Raw genomic sequence first — 24,551 nt, 5'->3', positions numbered from 1 at the left:
ATCCACAGGCAGATGCATCTATCAGAATTCCTTGCTCTTCTCCAGACCGACTGCCTTTAGAATGTCGAGTTCAGATATCATCCTTGCCATTTCATCATCGGCATGGGTACCATATAGTTAGGTTAGGTTCCACTGAAGGGTGAGTTCAGAAACCTGTGTTGGGCCTCAGGTTTTAGACCTGTAAGTCGCAGCCAAGGGGATCGCCTAGCACAGATGCCATGAGAATAGTCATGGGCTGCTAGGTCCGAAGCATCAGCTGCTGCACTAAACACCTGATTCGCCTCCAATCCGCCTTCCTGAAGAATTTCCTAAAAATCCTACTGATTTTATTTTGGCAGTTTCTTTGTGACCCTAGACAGGGAGTCCCATAGTGCCCGATCATATCTTCCGAGAAGCGCTGAGACACTAGCAACCTTCATATAGGGAGCAGAATCCAAATGTTTGCTGTCCTTATCGGGTGGCACTGTGGAGGACGCCACTCCTATATGAGGCTTCCTAGCCGCAGCCACTATGACTGAGTCCGTGGTGGTTCGGCCCTCAAAGAGTGGATCATGGTCTGACGCTTGTACTTCTTTGAAATGCCTAATGGTGCAGGCCCTATCTCCGCAAGTGTAAGAAATGACCGAGTAGCTGGTTCAAGTAGACCAGGTACCAGAGGAAGCAGTGGTCAAGAAGACTATCTGTGGTACAGTGTTTCAAAGATCACTGATGCTGAGGTGGTTGGAGCAGGCATCTCAATATTCAACTTAGTTGCACCTCTACATAGGACCTCATTGAACATGACGATATCCTCTACTGGTGACACCCTGGCTGGAGGGGTCGCAGACAGTGTAGGTGAGCAGTCTCCAACAGACTATCTTGATGTCTCTATAGACCAGGAAGGAGACCTGCGTCTATGCCTCTGAGACCTGGAAGAGTGGGAAAGACTAGATCTGGAAGGAAATTCTCCTGTGAAGTGTCCTAGATCGCGATCACCTGGTTGAAGGAGACTAAGGCCTTCTTGGAGACCTTCGGGGAGATCTTGTGAGCGGTGTCAAAGGTGGATGAGTGACAGCGGAAATTCTGGAATGTGAATATGTTTGCGAAAAGTCCGAACCTGGACTTTGTCTTGGGACTCTCCACTCCTTCACACTTTAAAGCCAGCGCAGTGAGAGTTTAATTGGTGGCGTCTGTTCTCGAGCAGGAGATCCCTCCGGCGTAATCTGCACAATCCTGAGACCTGGGGAGGTAAATGTGCTTCTCAACATCGACCGTCTAGACCTCGACGCTGGCCTCTGTGTTTCTGACACGTGCTTCTTTTGACGTCGAGGGAGGTCTCCACATCGGTGCGGATGAACCAGAAATCTGCTGCCTCTTTACCGGTGGGGAAATGTGTGAAGACAGCAGTCTCCACATCAACCTTCTAGAGGTGGAGCACCTCTGTCTTGACATAAGTGATGTCGAAAGTCTAAGCCTGGCTGGTGGACAGGCACTCTATGGTGAAAGTCTATGGCCCGACGACGGTGGAGGCTTCGAAGACGACATCCTATACATGTGAGGAGTCGAGGCTCTAGACATTAAGCACCTGCTTTCTGTCGGCGGCAGCGATCTTATTTATTTATTTATTAATTAAGCTTATTAAGCACAACAGCTACCCAAAAAGGGTTTCCCGGCGCTAGACAGGCAATGTGCTCGGAAGCCACCGTTTCAGCAGTTACTGGAGACTATTGATTGAAAAGCCAGGTCTTAATAAGCGGACATAGTTGGTTTCAGTACGGATACTCAGGGGCAGAGAGTTCCAAAGAGTGGGGCCTAAGTAAGCAAAAGACCTGCCTCCCATTCTAGCGAATCGGATTCTGGGCACGATAAAGTAGGACAGAGAAGAGGATTGAAGGTGGCGTGAGGGAGTGTAGGTATGGACAAGGGATTGCAAGTAAAGGGGAGCTGTGCCCGATTTGATCTTGAACATGTAGCTCAGGGTTTTAAGTTTTATACGACTCTCAACCCTAAGCCAATGTAAATCACGGAGGGGTCCTGAAATGTGGCTCGATCTGGGGATTTTACACAGCTGTCTTGCGGCGGCGTTTTGAACTAGCTGTAGACGTCTTGTCACAGCCTTGTTAGCCCCAAGGTAAAGGACATTACCGTAGTCCAGTCGAGAAGTAATGAGGGCAGGGACCATGCATTTTTGGGTGTCTCTAGGCAACATCCAGATAATTTTCTTAAGCCATCACAGTATAGTAAAGCAGATGGCCGAAACCTTGTTTACCTGATGTTGCATAGTTAGAGCATTGTCAATGGTAAAACCTAGGTTGCGAACATGGTCAGAAGGAAGAGGGAGGGTACCCATCTCAGAAAGCCAGTGTTTGGAGCTCCAAAGGTCGTGTTTTTGACCCAGAATTAAAACTTAGGTTTTACCTCCGTTCAATTTCAGTAGATTGTGATTCATCCAGTCGGCAATTTTCCTCAGACCTGACTGCAGGAGGGATGTGGGGCCCTGGTCAGGGTTTGAGAGGGAGAATGCGATCTGGGAGTCATCGGCATAGGTGAAAAGAGTAAGACCTTCTTGTTCCGCTATATGGGCCAATGGTTTGACGTATAAGTTAAAAAGAAGGGGGCTGAGTACAGAGCTCTAGGGTACTCCATAGGGAGATGCATGAGTTTTGGAGGTTGCTGTGTTGGAAAAGATTTGAAACGTGCGGTAAGTGAGGAAGGAAGCCAGCCAGCTCAGAGCAGAGCCGCCGATACCCATAGAGGTTAGTGTCTCTATGAGTATGGTGTGAGAGATGGCATCAAATGCGGCGCTGAGGAGTTGTCGACGTCAGCTGGTGCAGCGGCGGCAATGCTTTTGACGGTGACTCAAGCCTAGATGTAGTCTTACTTAGTGCCATCTTAGACGACCATTCTTGACCCTCTGGACGTGATTTAGATGCAGACTTTTTCGCCACTGGTTTCGGGCACAGTTTCCACAGTGACTTTACCTCCAATGATGACGGTTGCTGAAGAAGCCTTTCCGCTGCCGATTTTGATGCAGACTGTGCGCAAACAGGTATTTACGACCCTGAGCTTCTCTACGTCAATGAAGAGGCAGAGCTGTGTCTTACTATGTCCTTTCTGCCCCTGTGCTCAGACCGCACTTGAGAGGAGGGCTCTTTAAAAGCCTGTTGTGAACCTTCTAGGCCACTTCTAGATCTCACCTTTCCTCTTTCCTGTATGGCATGCAGCTTGATTCTTTCCCTGTCCCGCAGAGTACACTTCTAGAAAATTTTGTTAATAATAATAACACTTATCTGGTTGGTGAGAAGATGGCAAACACACAATGCATACAGAGTGTGGGTCAGATTTGCCATCTTTTTTCCACACGAAGGCCCTTTGTTAAACAAGGCTGGCATTTCGGACTGAAAAATAAGCAAAAAGGTCAGAAAAAAGAGAATGGTAATACAGCTGGTTATTCAAAAAATGTCAAATAATGGTCAAAAAAACAATTTCTAAATATCAATTATTTCACAAAGTCAAAAACTGACGAGCTCAATGCTCCAGTATCCTCACAGATGGAGCCAGAAAAATGAATTGACCAGTCACATGTGGAGCATGATGGGAGCATGGAGGTCTTGGAGGTCATAGAGGCACGGCGCCAGTTGTATTCTGTTGTGGTGTCTCTATGAAGCCTATGGGCTAACTGTCTGCTATTACTTTGCCTTTTTCTTTGAAAATAAAGGGTATGTTAAAACAGCAAACGAGTGCATGTTCTATGCTACAGAAATTCTAAATAGATATGTATTTCTTTTTAATGAAAAATCCAATGCAATTTTGGGGTTTTAGCCGATTTGATGGCTTAGGTTGCATATTATATACATATATATATATATATGAACAAAAAACGTCCTCCACGAAGAAAGTAGAAGCCACAGCAAGGAAATCATAGGAAGCGCCTTTATTTTGAACAAATGTCCTGGCAGTGTTAAAGCACCCAATGTGGCGGATGCATTTCGGCGTTTATGCCTTCTTCAGCGCCGAGGGTGATTCAAACCAGATGCAGGCGTGTTTCTCGACTTGAATGTCCTGCTGCATCTTGATTTGTAGAGGGCTGCTCCACCCCCCAAGGTAACTACCAATTGCCTATACCTCCTCACAGCCGCCTCATGTGTGGCGCCTACAGGTCCCCGCATGCACTGTTGATTGCTGGCAGGTATTGCGGATGGTGGAGTAGCACCTACGATGTTGTTGGCCAAAGTCAATGTGTCTCCAAAGCAAAGGGCCCCCTCGAGTCCCCAAAACCTTATCAACCTCCGTGCCACAGGGCTCCTTTCGGCGGGGGCAAGGTTGGAATGCCACCTCGCCAAATGTGAAGTATATATATATATATATATATATATATATATATATATATATATATGCAACCTGAGCCATCAAATTGGCTAAAACCCCAAAATTGCAACAGATGTATATATTATATATATATATATATATATATATATATATATATATATATATACACACACACACACACATATATATATATACATACATACCCATACACAGATATGCATAGACATATGCACAGACATATATGCATACACATACACATATACGTAAACATACACATATATAATCCACATTTGTAAAGCGCACAATCACCCGTAAGGGTCTCTAGGCGCTGGGGGCCGTCGGGAAGATTAAGCAAGCTATTGCCCAGAGTCACATGGTGCTGGGCTAACCTGCCGCCGGAGCCGGGGATCGAACCCTGATCCCCAGATTCCAGCGTCAGTCGCCCTGGCCGCGGCGCCACACCTCTCCTATATATGTATAATATTTGTGCTATTCACTTGGTGTGCCGCATTCATCATTCTAGATGATGAATGCGGCACACCAAGTGAATAGTACAAATATTTAATGTGCAAAACAATGCGTTTCAGCTCTGAAGCCTTAGTCAAGTTTACACAATGTGCTCCACTCACCATAGAAATAAGCTTTGACATAATGGACATAGACAAAATACTATGAAAAGTCAAATTCTCTTAACAATCATGCATGAACAATTCATCATTGCACAATTCAAAATTAACTTCACATTTCATAAATAAATTCTAAATAATAAAAACAAAAAAAGTATAAACATTAAAATTCATATGAAAAACCTAATTCATTAATGCCAATGCTTATTACGCTTGTCTAATAAGTTGGCGCACTTCGAATATGGGGAGGGTGCTGGTAAATTACTGGCTTGGAAGACCAAAGTAGATCAGGTCCGGAACAACATTGCATCTATAAAAATCGGAAACATCTATCTTTCTTCTGATGAGGAAATTAGGAAAGCATTTAGGGAATTCTTCCAAGAAATATATCAAGAAGACAAAACAATATCTGCCGAGGCGGTTAAGAGTTGGTTGAATAATATTTCTCTACCCTCTTTCTCTCTTGAACAAACCCAAGAGTTGGATAAACCCTAACGGAGACACATTGTCTAATATATAAACTGGAATGACAGACAATTGTATGGCAATATGGGCTACCCATGCGGCAATTAGCCTTTACCGAATTGTTGATAAGGTTCCATGCTGGGTCAACTGTGGTGTAATAAAGTGCTAAACAATAGCAAGACTCTAGTATCAGTTCAATTCATGATTTATCTGAAATAACACCAAGGTATAAACCAGTAAATATCCGAGACCAGAAAGAACATCACCGGTTATAGTCCTGATTCCCAATTCCATCCATCAATCAATTGATAAAAACGCCTACAGCACTTGGTATTTCCAGGCAGACTCCCATCCTAGTACTAACCAGGCCTGACACTGCTTAACTTCTGAAATCAGAAGAGATCAGGTGCTTTCAGGGTGGTATGGCCATAGGATGGATGGAATTGGCGTCGCTGTACACCATGGTTAAGGAAAATGCTACTTACACAGGATGCATCTGTTCTTGGCATGTAGAGCTGTAGATTCACATGCTTTGCGTAGCCTGCCATCTAGTGTGTCCGGATGTTTAAACTTTGTTATTCTTCGAAGAAGTCTTTTCCAATGACGAGGTAGGTGACTCCTCCTTTTGGTGATAGTGCGCATGGGCATCGACTCCATTGTTAGATTGTTTTCCCGCAGATGGTGATAATGGATGATTTAAGTGAAGCTGCTTTTGCTGTAGGTTCCACATGCCCTGAATTGAGTGCATCTGGAGATGAGCTCCCCAACCAGTGAGCGATGCGTCTGCTGTTAGCACTATCTATGTTACTGGGTTGATGAAGGGCCACCCTTTTGAAAGGTTTTGTGTACTCCACCACTGCAGAGAGCAATGGGTGCAGCCGTCCACCAACACTAGATCTGATAACAGACCCTGAGCTTGGTTCCACTGTCGTGCATAGCATTCCTGCAGGGAATGCATGTGAAGTCTTGCGTAAGGGACTATTAGGATACAAGACGCCATCATCCCTAGTAACTGTATGAACATTCGAGCTGGCAATGAGTGTTGAGGCTGAAACTGAGAGAGTAGTGTCTGCATATTGCGGACTTTGGCCGGATTGGGGTAGGCCAGAGCCTTTTGGGTGTCTCTAGTGGCTTCCAAATACGCTTGTGTGTTGGATGGTTGGAGATGGGACTTGGGCAGATTTACTGTGAATCCAAGATCGTGGAGCAACTGTACTGCTGTACTGTTGTGTGAATGTAACGTATTCAGCTCTATTGAGAGCTGGCTTTTATGAGCAAGTCGTCTAAGGATGGGAAGACGTGAATGTGTGGTCTTCGTAGATCATCTGCGACTACTGCCAGACATTTGGTGAAAACCCTGAGTGCGGCAGTTACTCCAAATGCGAGCACCTTGAATTGATAATGCTGGCCTGCTACCATGAAGCGGAGGTATTTGCGGTGAGCAGGGTGTATTGGGATATGGAAATAGGCGCCCTTTAATTCCAGAGTGGACAGAAAGTCGCCTTGCTGAAGGAGTGGAAGCACTTGTTGGAGTGTCACCGACTGAAGTGGTCCGACTGAATGTATATATTTACTTCTCTGTGGTCTAGTATAGGCCTGAGAGAGCCGTCCTTCTTGGGAATTAGGAAGTACAGGGAGTATACACCGGCCCCTTGATATTGTAGAGGGACTGGTTCTATAGCTCATTTCTCTAACAGGGGCGTGGCTAGCCAGCCATGATGGCGGATGCACTCTGGTGAGGCTCGTCTCACTGCCAAACAATCCGCTATTTATCCCGTGCACAGCAGTGTCATCAAGTTGCTGGTGTCATCCCAATAGCTTTGAGATGCCGGTGTGAGTCAGTGCAGTAAAGTTGGAAGCTGTGTGAACCAAGACACGGCTGCCTGCGTGGAGAGGACGCCATAGCGCTGGGCCAGTAGCCGGGAGACACCGCGAGTACCGTGAGCGCCAAGGCACACAATTGATGGATGGAATGCTGAACAAAGCAAAACATTCACCACCAGTCAAGAGATCTGGGTTAAATCCATAATTCTTTTCCTCACCATGCCACCCCAGTTTAGACCTGGCCATATGCAAATCAGTCTTGACCCTGTGCCTCATGGGAACAGTCCAGCCCAAACTGCTATTGTGGCCCAGATCTCTGTACTGGGGTGAGTGTATGACATTGTTCTGCATTCTGTCCATCAATTGTCGGTATGCTCAGACGTGAGTCCAGTGCTCTCATTAGTATGCGCAGACGTGAGTCCCGTGCTCTCCATGCCACTGGAGTCAAGCTATCCTGGCTGATTAGGGCTGAAAGCCCGATGCTTCTTTCCAGTTCAGGGAGGACCAGGCCTGGCAGTTCGGGCTAGACTGTTCCCATTGGGCGTAGCGTCAATACTGATTTGCATATGGCTGGGTCCAAAATGAATTGGCATGGTGATGGCAAAATGATGGATTTGGGACCTGATCTCTGTACTAGGGTGAGTGTATAACATTGTTCTGCATTCTGTCCATCAATTGTTCTTTTTGCATTTGTCACCTCGAGTGGGACGGGCATGCTCAGACGTGAGTCCCGTGCTCTCCATGCCACTGGAGTAAAGCGATCCTGACTGATGAGGGCTGAAAGCCTGAAACCGGTCCTAGGTTTCTTGTTTCCAGTCCAGGGAGGACCTGGCCTGGCAGTTCATGCTGGACTGCTCCCATTGGGATAAAAACGCAAATAAAGAAGGGGAAATCGGAAGGTGCACCAGGGCCAAATGGGATACCGCCAATAATATTTAAATACGATATCGATTTCTGGAGTAGCACACTAGCACCACTCTTTGTGGGCATACAGGAATTAGAAACCTGCCTGGAATCCTGGCAAGGATCAACTATAAGCCCAATTTACAAGCAGGGAGACAGGAGTGATCCTTCCAATTATCGGTTGATCGCTCTACTGGATATAGAAGCTAAATATTATGCTGGTATTTTATTGGATGAATTGACATCTTGGGCGGCGTCAAAACACTTAATCCCGGTAAATCAAACAGGGTTTTGCAGAGGACAAGGAACTACCACCAATCTCATGGCGCTAACTCTGCTGACAGATGCGGCCAAAGCAGAAAAGAGCTCGCTGTTTCTATGTTTTATCGATTACAGCTCAGCCTTCGACCATGTGGACCGAGGCCAACTTTGGCGAAAGCTTGAAAAATGGGGGATACCGCAACCCCTCCTGAAGCAGCTAATTTTACTTCATACCAACACCTGGGTCAAGATTAAGCTGGGAGACGTGACGCACCTCTCCAGACAAATTAACACCTTCAAAGGATTGAAGCAAGGGTGTGTCCTAGCCCCTACCTTGCTTAATCTTTTTCTGGCAGACCTCCCAGGGGAATTGGACAGCACAAAATCGCATTCCCCACGGTTGGGAGACATCACGCTGTCCAATCTCCTCTATGCCGACGACCTGGTCCTAATAAGTCATACTCCCACTGGCCTTCAGCATCTTCTAAACACCACCAGCTCATTTTCACAGCGCAATGGACTAAAAATCAACATAAAGAAAACTAAAACTATGGCTGTGAACTGTAAGAAGGTCAGAAAAAACAGCTGATACTTGGCCGGACGCAAACTGGACCATGTAGCGTGCTACAAATACCTGGGAGTCCTAGTAGACAGCAGAGGCTCATCTAAAACGCAATTAGAGACATTACATCGAAAAGGCACCATGACCTATCTCGCAATGATCCCCTTAAAGAAAATATTGCCAGACTTTACTCTTGACCCGCTTCTCCAAGTACTGAGAGCTCGCCTTCAACCGACGCTAACATACGGGAGCGAGTCAACTCTCGGAAAAGACGCACTTACCCTCGACAAAGTGATCAGTAAAACGTATAGAACCATCTTTCGGCTACCTAGCCACGTATCTCCTGCCCAAATCCGTCTGGAGTTCGGGGTTCAAAAACAGACAGTAGAAAGAAGGGGCAGCTTCATAAAATGTTGGCACAAGATCAGAAACGCAGAGCAGGGCACCTTAAGTGCCCACCTCTGGATTGAGCTGCAGCGACGAGAACGATCTTATGCTAGGAAGTATTTGATGGAATCATTAGAAAGACTTGAACTGACTAACCTCTTGAATACTCCAGTAGATCACAAAAGTTTTAAAAAGCTAGTAACAAAGGTTACAAAAATAACATCGCTATTAGAAGACAAGGAAACTCTAGCAAAAAGGGCACATGGATGGACAGTCCTAAACGATCACAAAATATTAAAGACCCAAGCGTACATGGACCATGGATTCAAACAGAAGACTAAAGAAAAATTTCTAAAGCTGCGTCTCGGTATAGTACCAATTCGCCCTCATTTGGCCCCATGGAAAAGGAATCGGGATGATAAAACCTGCCGACTCTGCAATGCAGGACCTGAAGATCTAATCCATATAATTTGTATTTGCCCAACCTTAATGGACAAAAGGAGATCCTTACTTCACGTAATATGGAACCAGAAGGGCATTAGAACTTGCAGACAGGCAGTTAAACCATGTTTTAACCCGCAGGAGACCCAATTGAACTGCCGATTTACAAAATTCTTTGACGTCGTGGCGGAGAGAATTAAGCAGACACAAAAGGAGGAAACTGAGTAACAGACAGACAGTGCCTTCGAGTATAAAACCTTGGGTCCACAGCTCCAACGAACAATATTATAAAATGTAAATTGTAACATGATTTTTACATAATTTTAACTTCCACCAATTAATTTTTAGGGCGAGCTGGCGTTGGAGCGCGAAGCGCTCCCGCCAGCGAGTTCTATAGTCGCCGTGTTCACTGGCAAGGGAGTCTAGAGCTGTGCACGAGCCGACTCAGCTCTGTGAACGCGCACGTCTCCGGAAGACGTGCTGCGCCCGAGCCGCCTCCCGCTTGTTAAACTAGGTGATCAAATTGAAGCATTGTATATAATAACCCTCTCAAATGATCTCCTATTCTGCAGGTAACGTTTTTTTTTTTTTACAGTTCAGTGCTATTCTATCCTAAAGTTATCAAATCCTCACAACGAATACAGATTTGTAGGAATACCTTCAATCGATGGACAGTTCGGTGGAGCAGTGACAAAGCAAGTGTATTCTCCTTGCACCAAAACTCGTAGACACTTTTTCTGCACTGTCAACGTAAAACAGAAGGTGAGGAGGCTACGCCTGGGGGCGCGTGGATGGATACGGGGGACTGACACCACACTGTAGAAGCCATCAATGTACGCGCAGTTTGCAGCCACCAAGTCATGTTCTGACAGAATGGGGCAGTCATTCGAAGGCTCCAAACGCAGTGAGCTTCGGTTACATATTTTGCAGCAGGACTGAATTCCAGCTCTGTCGTTTTGGTGTATCCTCGAAGGCATCTCAGCACTCTAGGCATTTACCCTGGCATTAACAGCTGTTTGGACACATTCGGCTCACATTGCAACTTTGTGGAGAACAATGTCAATATGGCGTCTTAAAGTAGACCTTGTCATGTGGCACTTCTTTTTCTGTGCCTGTGGCCATAATACCTCGTTGTACCTGTCAACACCCCTCTGTCAGCAATGAAGCAGAAAAAACATGACATCACGCAAAGTGCCCTGGGGGCTCGTGACTGTCAGCGTGATAGGCAGGATTACAGCAGATGTGAGGGAAAATATCAAACACTTGGCAACTGTGTTCACATCATGCCCCATTAGCAAAAATAGAGTCAAAATGGAAATGTAATTGAAAGGTTAGGTCAAACGGGGACATCACACTGTGTGCAAGACAACAAGTAGCCTGAAAAGGCATCTCTGTGGAAGACAACATTACACAAAGGATTAAGATGTAACAGAGGCACGCTGATGGACTGAAAAACACAGATGTCTGACTTTTTAGATGTTACGAAATATCATAAATGAGACATGGTGCCTGATTTAGAGTAGAGTGGTGATGGAGAATCCTCCAAGGTGAAGGTCTAAATGCAGAGAAGAATCCACCAGTAGATTCTCCTCCATAATTGGAATAGCATTATGGAGAATATCAGATAAGAAATTAGATTTAACAAAAGGTGCTATCTGTTATGTCATATATGATTGTACAGAATCCTATCACCTGTAGGGGTGTATGTGTAGGTGTCTGTAGAATGAGGGTTCTCCAAAGTCGATCCTGGAGGGCCGGATTCATCCCAGATTTTTAGAATATCCCCATTTAGATAAATGTAGTAATCTTAAATATCTGGCATGGATCCGGTCCTGCAGGACTGACTTTTGGGAACCCTGCTGTAGATGGTCAGAAACATAATTTTCTGTCTGGACCCTGAGCAAGAAGCGTGCTCTTGTTATATATGATTTTAGACTATTCTCATAAGTGTGACCAGCTTTTCTGTCTTCACACTTTCATCCAATGAGCGTGTTATTTTAATGAAGTGTGTTTTTAGGTCTCGCGCCTAGCGCGATACACTGCGCAGCGAGAGTCAATCACACCTAACCACACCCACAACCACACCACCACAAAACCACACACATCCAACCACACACACCCACACAACCATACACACCCAACCACACACACCCAGCCACACACACACAACCACACACACAACCACACCCACACCCACCCACAACCACACCCCCACAACCACACACACACACAACCACACATACACAGCCACACACAACCACACACGCAACCAAACACACACAACCAAACACGCACACAACCACACACACCACACACACAACCATACACATGACACACACAACCACACACATCACCACAACCACACAGCATCAGTGCACCATTTCTACAGGCACACACACCACCAGCGCACACATCAATTGTTAACGCAACCACAATTAACTATTGTAGCAATCGCAGTATGGCGCACTTTACTTTTTAACATATTCATTTAAAGCGCAGCATGCCATCATTGCTACAAAAATAAATACACATTTTTTTGGCCTACAATTTATAGACTTTTGTTGCAATTGGTGTTGCAATATTTAGCAATGCCAATAGTTCAAACTTAATTAATGCGAGACCTATTGCATTGTAAATGCTTGTTTATTCTTGATACATACTTCTTTTTAAAGCTGTGCATCTTAAATTGTGAGTTTTTATTAACTGTGCAATAAATTATCTTATCTTATCTTATCCCATTGGGCGCAGGGTCAAGACTGATTTGAATATGGCTGGGTCCAAACTGGAATTGCATTGTGAGCAAAAGAACAATGGATTTGGGCCCAGATCTCTGTACTAGGGTGAATGTATGACATTGTTCTGCATTCTGTTCATCAAATTTTTTTTGTAATGGCTACAATCAAGCAGAGTAACTTGCAGCAGAGGCAGGAGAGCCAGTTGGTGCGTGATGTGACCCGACGGTGCCCAGATAAAAGTCTGTCCAGTCCCCGGTCGCAGAAGCAGTGATGTGTCATCAGCCCGGCCGCACTTGGGCGCGAGCAGCGGAGGCGGAGCGGAGCATCCATTGGGCGGCGGAGAGCGAGACTGGATGTGACAACGCTCCATCGCGGAGGTAACCAGAGCAGATAGCTGATTGGGACTGAAGCAGAGCGGGAAGCGGTGTAGTTCTCCCCCTCTCTATCTTTTTCTCTTCTCCCTTGCTCCGGGACTGGACGTGTGCTGGGGGCACCATCGCCGCATACAACAACGGACAATGAGGCGCATAGAAATACCCACCCGCTTGAGGTCGCGTGGGGGCTGGGGTGACAAGACGGGCTGCGGTCCGCTGCTGGGTCTGCCTCACCCTGCCTGGGATCCTATTTTTTAAGAAACACTGTGTGAGCTGAGGCTGAGTGGGCTGTGATGCCGAGGACCACTGCTCAGGCCCATTCGCACCGACGAGGCGGGTGCGGATGCGAGCAGCAGCGCGAACCCAAGCCGTACTGCGTGACACATGAGAAGATGCCTGTGGCGAGTTGTGGTGGTAACCACAAGCACCTGCAGCGACGCGCAGGAGGCGGACCTATACGGTTTGATCACTAACAGTTTATGGAAGCAAATGCAAAGTACCCTGCCATGACATAGTTGCTCGGTGAGCATAAGCCTTAACAGAGGGCGAACTTGCAGCCGAACTGCAAGCCAGCACTGGGGAAAGGCCAGGAGTCGCGGAAGGGCGGCGCATACATGTGTGGTGACGTGCAGCCCCCTGGGGTGTCGGGTGGGCTAACAGTGGTGAATACGGTAGGAGATAACGCAATAACCACTAAAGGACCTGGCATGCAGCATACAGTCATTGGCACAATGTAATCCCTATGCCTAGTCTGCACGCAATGCAACGCAACAGCAGAAGCGCGTCGCAGTATCGGCGCCAAGTTGGAAATGGTCTGGGGCATGAACGCAGGTGCCTAGAGGAGCGCAACAAAAGCATGGTACAGCTCCTATACAGACCCCGCCATTAGCGCGAAGGAAAAGCGTTGAATTACATGCACATTGAGGCAATGTACTTGGGCACAGTCATGGTGACACTGAAGGCTAATCAGACAGTAGAGACTACGGTGGGCGCTCAGACCCAGAGTACAGTCTGAAGTAGACTAAGCATTTAAACAGCACTTATAATCTCGGCATAAGTCAGCCTACTCAGCTGTGCATGTGGGCCCCGTTCAGAAAAATTGCCAAACGCCAAGGGACGCGGTGTGTTATCCTACCTCCAAGCACAACAACACCTGTACTCCAACAAGATGGGCAAACAGCACACAGGCATGGGTGCGGCGGTCACGCGAGCAGCGACGGGCCCAGCTCAATCAGATCAGGAGTCTGAGATGTCGGGCGTCTCCAGAACTTCCAATCTGGAATCAAAACTAGACTCTGTGTGTGTGATGGGTGCGTGGGGGGTTTGGAGGCATGCGTGCGCTAGGAGAGGATTTCTTGTCCTGTTTGCCTTGACCGGGAAGCACGATTGAGGGCCGTTACCCCTGCAGCACATCTGCAGACGGGGAAAGGGCCAGCTGACAATGGGTTGTAAGTTGGGGATCCATTGGCGGGCGGAAGGGGGGAACCCCCGTTGGGGTCTGCCACGTACACTCACCACAACAGGTACTTCATTGCTTTTGAGGTATTGGGTGGAGGGGGGGGGGGGGGGTGGTTTGTTGGTTTGTTTGGGGGGTGGGGTCGTTGCTTGATCGCACTAGCCTACATCGCCTCAGAGTCATCTTGTCCAGTTCACATGGTGCGGCCTGGTACACACCCATGTTCCACACTGTCTCATGACGGGCCCCCTTAGCGATAGGCGGGTTCCCTGGGGACCCTTCAAATAATGTGTTGGAATGTTCGGGGGCGCTTGACCAAATTAAGCGTGGCGCGATACTTAAACAGGCGAAGCGCGTACATGTCGACATTCTCCTACTCCAGGAAACACATCTTAGGGGGAATAAGGCGCTCTGTTTTCAACGTTTTGTAAACGTGCACGTTTTTCACTCCGGTTTTGTAAGGGGATCCCAGGGGTTGCAATCCTGATCCATAGAAGAGTCCTTTACACACACGTGAAGGTATGGAGGGACACACAGGGCAGGTATCTGTTCCTCCAGGGGATGATAGGAACGGAATCCATAGTCCTGGGTAGTGTTTATGCCTCCCCGCCACTCTCCTGAGGCATGGTTGACAGGCTCATGACACTGCTGACACACATACCTGAAGGGCTCATGGTTGTGGGGGAAGACTGGAATGATGAATTAGACCCGGTTGGGGATCGTTGGCGGCCTGGTGGCCGTCGGCCACGGTTGGGCCTACGAAGCTGCATGCACTAGTGTCGGGTCAGGATTGGCTAGACCCCTGGTGTCGCCTGCATAGGACGACACAGGGCTACACATACTTGTCGGCTGTTCATGGCTCCTTCTCCCGCCTTGATTACATCTGCGTGCCCTGGAGCACAGGGTAATTGCCGCTGATATTCTCTCGCGTGGACTGTCGGACCACTCACCGATCACTCTTACATTAAATATGGGTCGAGCACTGCAGTCATTTCGGTGGCGTCTTTCGGTGTGGAAACTCCAGAAGGAGGACTATCGAGAACATATGGGAGACGCCACTAATTGAATATGCTACTTACCAGTATGCATCTGTTCTTGGCATGTAGGGCTGCTGACATTCATATCTGTAGCATAGATCGCCGCCTAGTGTTGGGTCCGGATGATTGCACATTGTTGTCCTGGAAGAGTCTTCGAAGTATCACGAGATAGGTGGCTCCTCCCCTGGACTACAGTGCGCATGGGCATCGACTCCATCCCCAGATTGTTTTTAGCCATTGTGGCAAAGATGGAGTGTTAGAGTGTAAGCGATGGCCATGCTAAGAGCAAATGAAAATAGTCTGCAGCCGCTACAGGCGCCGGGGAGGAGGCGATATGAATGTCAGCAGCCCTACATGCCAAGAACAGATGCATACTGGTAAGTAGCATATTCAGTTCGAGGCATGTGGACTGCTGAATTCATATCTGTAGCATAGAATATATAGCAGTCCCTCCATTAACGGCGACCGCCTGTGCCAGCTGCAGAAGTTTGAAAAAGTGTTTTAAGAACAGCCTGCCCTACAGCTGCCTGCTGCTTGGAGTGCACATCTACACAGTAATGTTTAGTAAATGTGTGTGGTGTAGACCATGTGGCTGCTCTACAAATATCTTCCAAAGGGATATTACCAAGGAAAGCCATAGAGGCCCTCAACTTCCGGGTGGAGTGGGCTCTTTGAGGGACCGTTAAAGTGCGCTTAGCCTTGTGATAGCAAATCTGAATGCACTTAACGATCCACCTGGCTATACCTGCTTTGGAAATGGGGTTGCCTTTGTGCTGGGCTGAGAAGGCAACAAAGAGTTGTTGTGTTTTCCTAAAGTGTTTGGTCCTATCGATGTAGTACATCAAGGCTCGTTTGACAGCAAGAGTGTGGAGAGTTCTAGAAACGTGGTGTACCATGGCTGGCGTGCCCACATCGGAGCAACTAGGATGAGTGTCATCGAGTGTTGCTTTAGCTTTCTTGCCACCAGCGGTATGAGAGGTGCTGGGGGAAAAGTGTACGCAAATCTGCCTGACCAGTTCATCCATATCGCATTGCCTTGCGACTGTGGGTGAGGGAACCTGGCGGCAAAGCTTTGGCATTTTGCGTTTTCCCTTGTGGCGAACAGGTCTATCTGTGGATGACCCCACTGCTGGAAGTATGGGCGAAGTACTGATGGATGTATCTCCCACTCGTGCATTTGGTGGCTGTACCTGCTGAGCAGGTCCACCATTTGATTCTCTGTGCCCGGGAGGTGTTCTGCCATGAGGAAGATGTTCCTCTGAATGGCCCACTTCCACATGCTCTGAGCCAGATGAGACAACTGTGGAGAGTGTGTACCTCCCTGCTTCTGGATGTAGTACATGGCTGTCATGTTGTCCGTCCGGATCAACACGACCTTGCTGCACAGATGTACTTTGAATGCTTTCAGTGCCATGAAGATTGCCATCAGTTCTAGGTAGTTGATGTGCATCTTCTTTTGCTGTATTGTCCATAATCCCTGCACTGTGTAGTGGAGCACGTGAGCTCCCCATCCCTGGAGAGACGCGTCCGCCGTCAGGATGATCTGTGGGACAGGCTCTTGGAACGGTCGGCCCTTGCAAAGGTTGTGTGGATTCCACCAATGCAGAGAGTTGTATGCCCGACCGGTGACCAACACTAGGTCTTTCAACTGCCCCTGAGCCCGATTCCACTGATGCGCTAAGCATTCCTGGAGCGGACGCATATGTAACCTCGCGTGCGGGACTATGAAAATGCAGGAGGCCATCATGCCTATGAACTGCATGAACACTCTCGCAGGAAGCGAGTGTTGCGGTCTGAACTGTTGGATTAGCGACTGGATGTTATTGATCCGCGCTAAAGTTGGCTGTGCCGTGGCTGCCAGAGTATTGATTGTTGCACCCAGATATTGCCGCACATGGGCCGGCTGAAGGTGCGACTTTGGATAGTTTAGGGAGAAGCCCAGACCGTGAAGAAGGTGAATGGTGTGGGACATGTCGGCGGCGCACTGCTGGGCTGACTTTGCCTGCACCAGCCAGTCGTCCAGATAAGGGTAGACATGGATGTGTTGCCTCCTGAGGTGCGCAGCCACTGTCGCCAGACATTTGGTGAACACCCTGGGGACCGTGGTCACTCCAAAAGGAAGGACCTTGAATTGATAATGCCGATTTTGAATGGTGAACCTGAGGTATTTTTTGTGTGATGGATGGAGTAGAATGTGGAAGTAAGCACCCTTGAGGTCCAAGGTTGCGAGGAAGTCCCCTTGAGTGAGTAACGGAAGAACCTGCTGCAGCGTAAGCATGTGGAAGTGTTCCGAGAGAATGTATTGGTTCAGGGGCCGGAGGTCGAGAATAGGCCTGAGGGACCCGTCCTTTTTCGGGATTAAGAAGTACAGGGAGTACACTCCTGTGCCCTCTTCCTCCACCGGCACAAGCTCTATAGCGCCTTTTTGCAGCATGACAAGAACTTCCTGCTGCAATAAGTGCAAATGCTCTGCGGACATAGGACGGTGTTTTGGTGGTATGTTGGGTGGAGTGGATGTGAGCTCCAAACAATAACCGTACCGGATAAGTTTCCTGACCCACCTGTCTGTGGTGATGGATTTCCAGACTGGCAGGAACTGCTGGAGTCTCCCCCCGACATGTGGGGAATGGTCGGGGGCAGTGACAGGGCGTCACTGTTTGTTGGAGGCGGAGGAACGGGAGTTGTTGTTGCCCCTGTAATTGTAATTGTAAGATAGTTTTTATAGAGCGCATAGTATCGCTCCAAGGAGCATCTTGGCGCTGTGATTCCGTAGCCTAGAATGGTGGGCCGGAGATACTACTCACATCAATTTCAAAGTACCTGAAGGTTTATTTGAGCCTAGACTAACTGTTTACTAACCGTGTCTGGTAGATTGAATTCGATTTCAGTGGGGGTTCGCCGTAGGCTTTGTGGGAGTTTATTCCAGGCTTTAGTACCAAGGACGGCAAGAGATCTTCCTCCTTTTGTGGCTAGTCTAAATCTGGGGACTGTTAGGAGACACATGTCTGATGACCTCAAGTTCCGACTAGGTATGTACGGCTTGAACCGTGGGAGCAGATATTTAGGCCCTTTTTTGTAGTATGCTCTAAAGGTAATTACCAGTATCTTAAAGAGCACTCGCTTATGTATGGGGAGCCAGTGTAACTGTTTTAAGGCAGCAGAAGCAGAAGACCTCCTTGGAAGATTAAGCACCAGGCGTGCCGCAGCATTTTGGACAACCTGCAACCTGTGCAGGGTAGATCTATTCACTCCTGCGTATATGCTGTTGCAGTAGTCTAAACGTGATAAAATTAGTGCCACTGCAACTGTCTTTTTTGCTTCCAAAGGGATAAAGTTGAAAAACTTTCGAAGACCGCGTATGATGTTGAAACAGGATCCTGCCACTGCATTCACTTGTTGTTTAAAACAGAGTTTTTCATCAAATCTGACTCCCAGGTTACGTGCGGATAGTACTGTTTTTGGCGGAATTTCCTCATTAGGGGGCCACCATAGCTGGGGGTAAAACAGATTTTGGGGACCCACAGGGAGAATTTCAGTCTTGCCCGTGTTACATTTCAGATGGTTAGTCTTCATCCAGTTAAAGATTGCGGTGAGGCATTTTCCAAGATTCTCCTCCGCTCTTGTAGATTTGCTGTCTAAAACTAAGATGAGCTGAGTATCATCTGCGTATGATACTGTATTGATGTTAAATGATGTTATTAGCTCAACTAGAGGTGTCATGTATAGATTAAACAGCACCGGGCTTAGCCTTGATCCCTGGGGTACACCTGTTGGATTAGATTTTTTTGCTGATAGATACTGTCCCAGGACAGTAGTCTGTTTCCTGTCTGCAAGGAGATTTTCCATCCATGCCAAGGCCGTGCCCCCTGCCTCTGCCCTTGGTGTTGTTGCCACGATAACCTCCTCTATTTTGCTTGGGGTAAGAGGATTGCTACCCACCTTTATTGAATTGTGTTTGCTGGGACATTTGGCCTCTGGAAACACCCCTATTGCCTGAGCGACGAAAAGTGCTCCCCCGAAACTGTTGGGATTGGAGAGTGCCCATGGACTTCGCAGTCTCTGTATCCTTTTTTATTTTTTCCAAGGTGGTATCCACCTCTGGACCAAATAATCTGTCAGGGTTAACTGACTGGTTGAGGATGGTAGTTTGGATCTCAGGCTTAAATCCGGAGATTCTGAGCCATGCTTGACGCCTTAACATCACACTGGTGTTAATTGCCCTGGCCGCAGTGTCCGCAACGTCTAGTGCACACTTAATTGAAGCGTTGGAGATGAGCTTCCCTTCCTGGATAAGCATCTCCGCAGCCTCCTTATATTGGTCGGGGAGATGTTGCACCAGGGTCTCTAGTGTGTCGTAGTGTGCCCTGTCGTACCGAGCCAAGAGTGCCTGCGTGTTAGAGATACGCCAGATATTGGCCGCTTGAGCTGCTACTCTCTTCCCCGATGCCTCTAGCACTTTGGACTCTTTGTCTGGGGGAGGAGCTTCACCGGTGGTCTGCGAATTCGCCCTTTTGCGGGCATTAGAAACGACCAAGGAGTCCAATGGCAACTGGCCTTTGATGTAGGTGGGGTCGCCAGGTGCCGGTCGGTATTTTTTTTCAATTCTAGGGTTGACCACCCTTGCCCGTGTGGGCTCTTTGAAGATGTCCGCAGCATGTTTGAGTACCCCTTTTAGCATGGGGAGGGTTTTTACAGTCTTTTCAGCTGTTGAAAAAGTGTCAAAGAGGAAGTCCACCTCCACAGGGTCAGCATGCAGTTCAACGTCGTGGTTTTTTGCCGCCCTTTCAATTAAGGCATTGAATGCCGCAGAATCCTCAGTGGGAGAGGTTTTGACATTGTATATCTGAGGATCAAGGGCGGGTTGCTGATCCCCCTGGTCCCCTGTGTCCACCCATGCGTCCTGTTGTTCATCAGGATCTGTGTGGGCCGGGAAGCTGTATTCCTCGTCCTGATCCCCAGCATCCTCGGCATCCGAATAAGCTGGCGAGGGTGTGGCAACCCTTTGAGTCCGAGGAGTCAGTGGTTCGACCAAGACCGGTGAATCTGATGCAGGCTTTTTGCGCTTTAGAGGAATGGTGTATGACTCCAAAGGCGTTGTCGCAGTAATTTTCCGCTTGTAAAGCGTAAGCTTCCCAGTGTCGGCATCGATGAAACGTTCCGACTGGTCCTCCATTAATGGTGGTCGATGCGTCAAGCCCCCAGCCGGGAGAGTGGCCTTGGACCCCGCAGCACTCAGCAAGGTCGCTTCGGGCGCCGCCCGTGGTGCGAATGCCTTCGGTGCCACCTTCGGCGGCAACGTGAAGAGGAGTGGCGTCGATGACTTGGAGGTGGGGACCGACTGCTTCGGTGCGGAAGGTGTTCTGGGGTCCTCCGCTGAAGCCTTGTCCCTGATACGCTTCAGGGAGTCCGAGACCTGCTTCGTGAAGGAAGCGGATGGCTTCGTCGACACGACAGAAGATCTTGGTCCACCAACGTGTGAAGAGTCGAGCGTCAATGCCTTGGGCTGTTCGGTCCGAGGCTTGATTGTGTCGGCGGCCTGGGCAACCGCCTTTGGGGCACCAGGCTTCGGCTCGATGCCCTTGCTGGTCTTCGGCTCGACGCCTCTTGCGGCTCTACGCCTTTGCTTGGCTCCGGCTCGACGCCCGTCTTAAACTTCGGCTCGACGCCCTTGCTTGACTGTCTCGACGGCCTTTTTGGACTTCTGCTCGACGCCCTTGGTCTGCTTTGGCTGGACGGATTTTACCGACTTCGCCGGGTCAACAGGCTTTTTCGGCCTGGGCTGTTCCGACACCTCGGAGGACGAGGCTGTGGACGGTGGAGCAGAAGGTTTCGGTTTCGAAAGCGATTGAACCACTTTAGGTATTGTGGACACCGAAGGTTTCCCTTTCAGTTTTGTTTTCGGTAATGGCGGCTCCGTCGAAGTGTCCGTAGCCGGGCCGGGAGGGGGGGCCGGGGATTTTGATAGAAGGTCTTGGGTAAGGCCGATAGGCGATCCCTCGACCTGAGCCTTCGTAAGAGTTCGAACGGGGCATAGATCTTCCTCTGAGCTATCTTCCATGGCCTCATCGTCGTCTCCTACCTCGTCGACGACTTCTTCTACGGGTAGGCCTTCGACATCCACTTGATAGTCGTAGTCGATTTCTTCTGCCAGAGGTGAAATCTGCAGTTGAACGTCGTGTTCGTCTGCTTCCTCGCTGTCGAAGATGTCCACCGGTGCTGGTGCCGACTGCCGGGCCTCCATGCGCGCCACGCGCCGAAGCCGAATCGTTTTCTTCTAACGAAACCGTGAACAAGCCATACAGTTGGCTTCATCGTGGTCCGGCGACAAGCACTTGTTGCACACCGGGTGGACGTCGATGTGTGGGTACTTCGATCCACACACGGGACACTTCTTGAACGGGCTCCATTCCATGTCGCGTCGTCAAGGGTCTTGCTGCGCCGACTGGGCCTCGATCACCAAAGAGCCACGCGACTCCCTGGATGTCAAACTCGGGATGCGAGTCCGAACAGAACCGGGCATCGAACGCAAACAATACCGACGATAGGAGAAAAAGGCCTTTGGGCCTAGAGAATATTGTCGATTCCGAACTGGAGAGAACGAAAGTACATCCGAACCCAATGGCGGAAAAAAACAATCTGGGGATGGAGTCGATGCCCATGCGCACTGTAGTCCAGGGGAGGAGCCACCTATCTTGTGATACTTCGAAGACTCTTCCAGGACAACAATGTGCAATCATCCGGACCCAACACTAGGCGGCGATCTATGCTACAGATATGAATTCAGCAGCCCACATGCCTCGAACCAATTTTTGTCACTTAATGTGGGGATGGTGGAGGGGGCTAATTGCCTGTGGGAGGCCATAAAACCCACGCTTTGAGGGGTGGATATTTCATATTGTGCAGCAGCCCGCAGATTACGTAGGGAGACTCCTGTTCAGGCGGAGGCTAAGCTCCTGGCATTGGAATCCCGCAGCAAGGATGGCGCAGACCACCATGCTCGCCGCCAACTTCTTTTGATGCAGCAGGATAATGCGCATATTGAGCATGGCTGGTGACCCGCAGTATAATTTATCAATGGGGAGACAAATCCAGCAAATTGTTACATAGGTTGTGCCAGCGGTCATTGTACTCCCTGGTCCTGCCGGGTGTTTTGGGCCCGGATGGGTCCGTTCTCACTGACCCCTCTAATATTGCTGACCACTTTGCCAGATACTATGCGGACCTCTATGCCAATAGGGAGTGCCTCCACGAAGCGATGGTGGGTCGAATCCTCAACGATCTACCGCCCAAGGCCCTCTCTGACCAGGTGCGAGAGGAGCTGGATCTCCCGCTTACCGAGGAGGAGCTGGGTGCGGCGCTGAGTGAGATGCAGCCTGGAAAGGCCCTCCGGCCGAATGGCTTCCCATGCAAGTTTTTTAAAAGTTATTTTCTGCAATTGGGACCTCATTTCTGTAGAGTGGTTAAGGAGGCCAGGGAGCGGGTTTGCATGCCACGTAACTGGAGGCACACGGAGATTGTCATGTTCCACAAGCCGGGAAGACCCACGAAACAACATGCATCTTATAGCCCTATATCCCTCCTTAATATGGAGGCCAAGGTGTTGGCCAAGGCATTGGCCAATCGCCTCCGTGCCCATATTACATCGTTAGTGCATCCCGATCGAGCCGGGTTCATGCCCCATCGGGCGACCCGGCACAAAATAAGGCGCGCACATGTTGCAGTGTCAACCATCCAGGGGTTGGGGGAGTGGGCTGCGTTATTACTTGCTGCTATGGACAGAGCCTTTGACTCCTTAAGCTGGGCATATTTATTTGCACTTCTCAGTAGATTAAACTTTGAACCGTGATTCTTGTCCTATCTGACCTTTCTCTATACTGACCTGACAGCGTCCCTATGAGTGGCAGGTGCCGTCTCCCCCTCATTCTCAATTGGTCGGGGCACTAGGCAGGGTTGCCCGTTGTCCCCCTTTTATGTTTGCGCTGGTTATGGAGCCTCTGGCGTCCTGGGTGCGCATCGATGCCCAGGTTACGGGACTGGAATGGGCAATGGGTCTCTCGGATCGCATTGCCTTATATGAGGATGCTGTACTCTTTTTTTCTTACTCAGATCGAGAACACCTACTACGCATTATGCAAATATTCGGGGAGACGTCGGGTCTATTTATGAACCCTCATAAATCTACACTGTGGGTCTTGGGGGGAGGGGCGGGCCCCGGCCCCTGGGCCTCCTCCGTTCAGGTAGCTGCTGGGGGGCTGAAGTACCTGGGAGTGTTTTTATCTGATTCTCCGATCGTCTCTTGGGAACAGAATCTGGCCCCTGTATGGGAGCGGGAAGATCTTAAAACTTGGTCCCACATGCCTCTTTCAATATATGGCCATTTTTAAAATGGTGTCCCTTCCCCACCTCCTGTATCAGCTAAAAAAAACATCCCTATCAGTTTTCCCCCGGCTGGTTCAGACATGTCAATACAGCCTTGGGTCAGTTTCTATGGGCTGGCGGTATGGCAAAGGTAGCTCTACGGACTTGCTTCCAGTCCACGTATTGCGGGGGATTGGCAACCTCTGATATCCTATCTTATTATTTAGCCTCCCATCTCCGGATCCTCAATGAGTGGTGGTATGGTGATAGGGCTGATGCTGCCTATGCGGTCGAGAGGCGGTTTTTGGGGGATAACACTACAGACTATATTGTACTCTGCGCCACTGCGCAACTCCCTACCACTGGCTACGAAACTGATATTTCAAATATGGCGACAGGCTTTGCGACGGACAGGGTGGTGGAATAGGTTGACTCAGGAGACTCCCCTTTGGTCAAAGGGTGACTTCCGCAAGGGGCAATGCTGTCCGGTTTCCGAAGCTGGGACTGCATTGGCATCTCTACTCTCGGGGTCGTCATGCAGGGACCAGTTCTAAAGTCCTTTCAGGAGCTACAGAAGGACTTCCACATGCCGAAAACTCAATTTTTCCGATATTTGCAGCTACAGCATGCCATCACTCCTTACATTGAGGGGTTGGGGTCCCTGGCTGAGTTTAGTGCCATAGAGGCCAAGGTATTCATGGGAGACCTCCACGACCACAAGATTTATCAGCCCCTGGTTGTCCATAGTTCCCCCACACTACAGCGACTTCGGGAGGCTTGGAAGGGAGACATAGGCCCACTGGAGGAGGACTGG

General features: G+C 48.9%; 1 protein-coding gene and 1 pseudogene across 2 annotated transcripts in view; both read right to left on the bottom strand.

Moving 5' to 3' along the window:
- Window positions 1-24,551, bottom strand: part of MBTD1 (mbt domain containing 1) — a 1,097,355-nt gene that overhangs the window by 543,663 nt on the left and 529,141 nt on the right. The window lies entirely within an intron of this gene.
- Window positions 5,715-5,833, bottom strand: LOC144771394 (5S ribosomal RNA; annotated as a pseudogene).

Source organism: Lissotriton helveticus, chromosome 7 (assembly GCF_964261635.1).
Source record: "Lissotriton helveticus chromosome 7, aLisHel1.1, whole genome shotgun sequence".
In the NCBI taxonomy this organism is placed as follows: Eukaryota; Metazoa; Chordata; class Amphibia; order Caudata; family Salamandridae; genus Lissotriton; species Lissotriton helveticus.
Note: the sequence above shows the minus strand (reverse complement) of the source record. Positions and strands in the feature narration are given on the sequence as shown.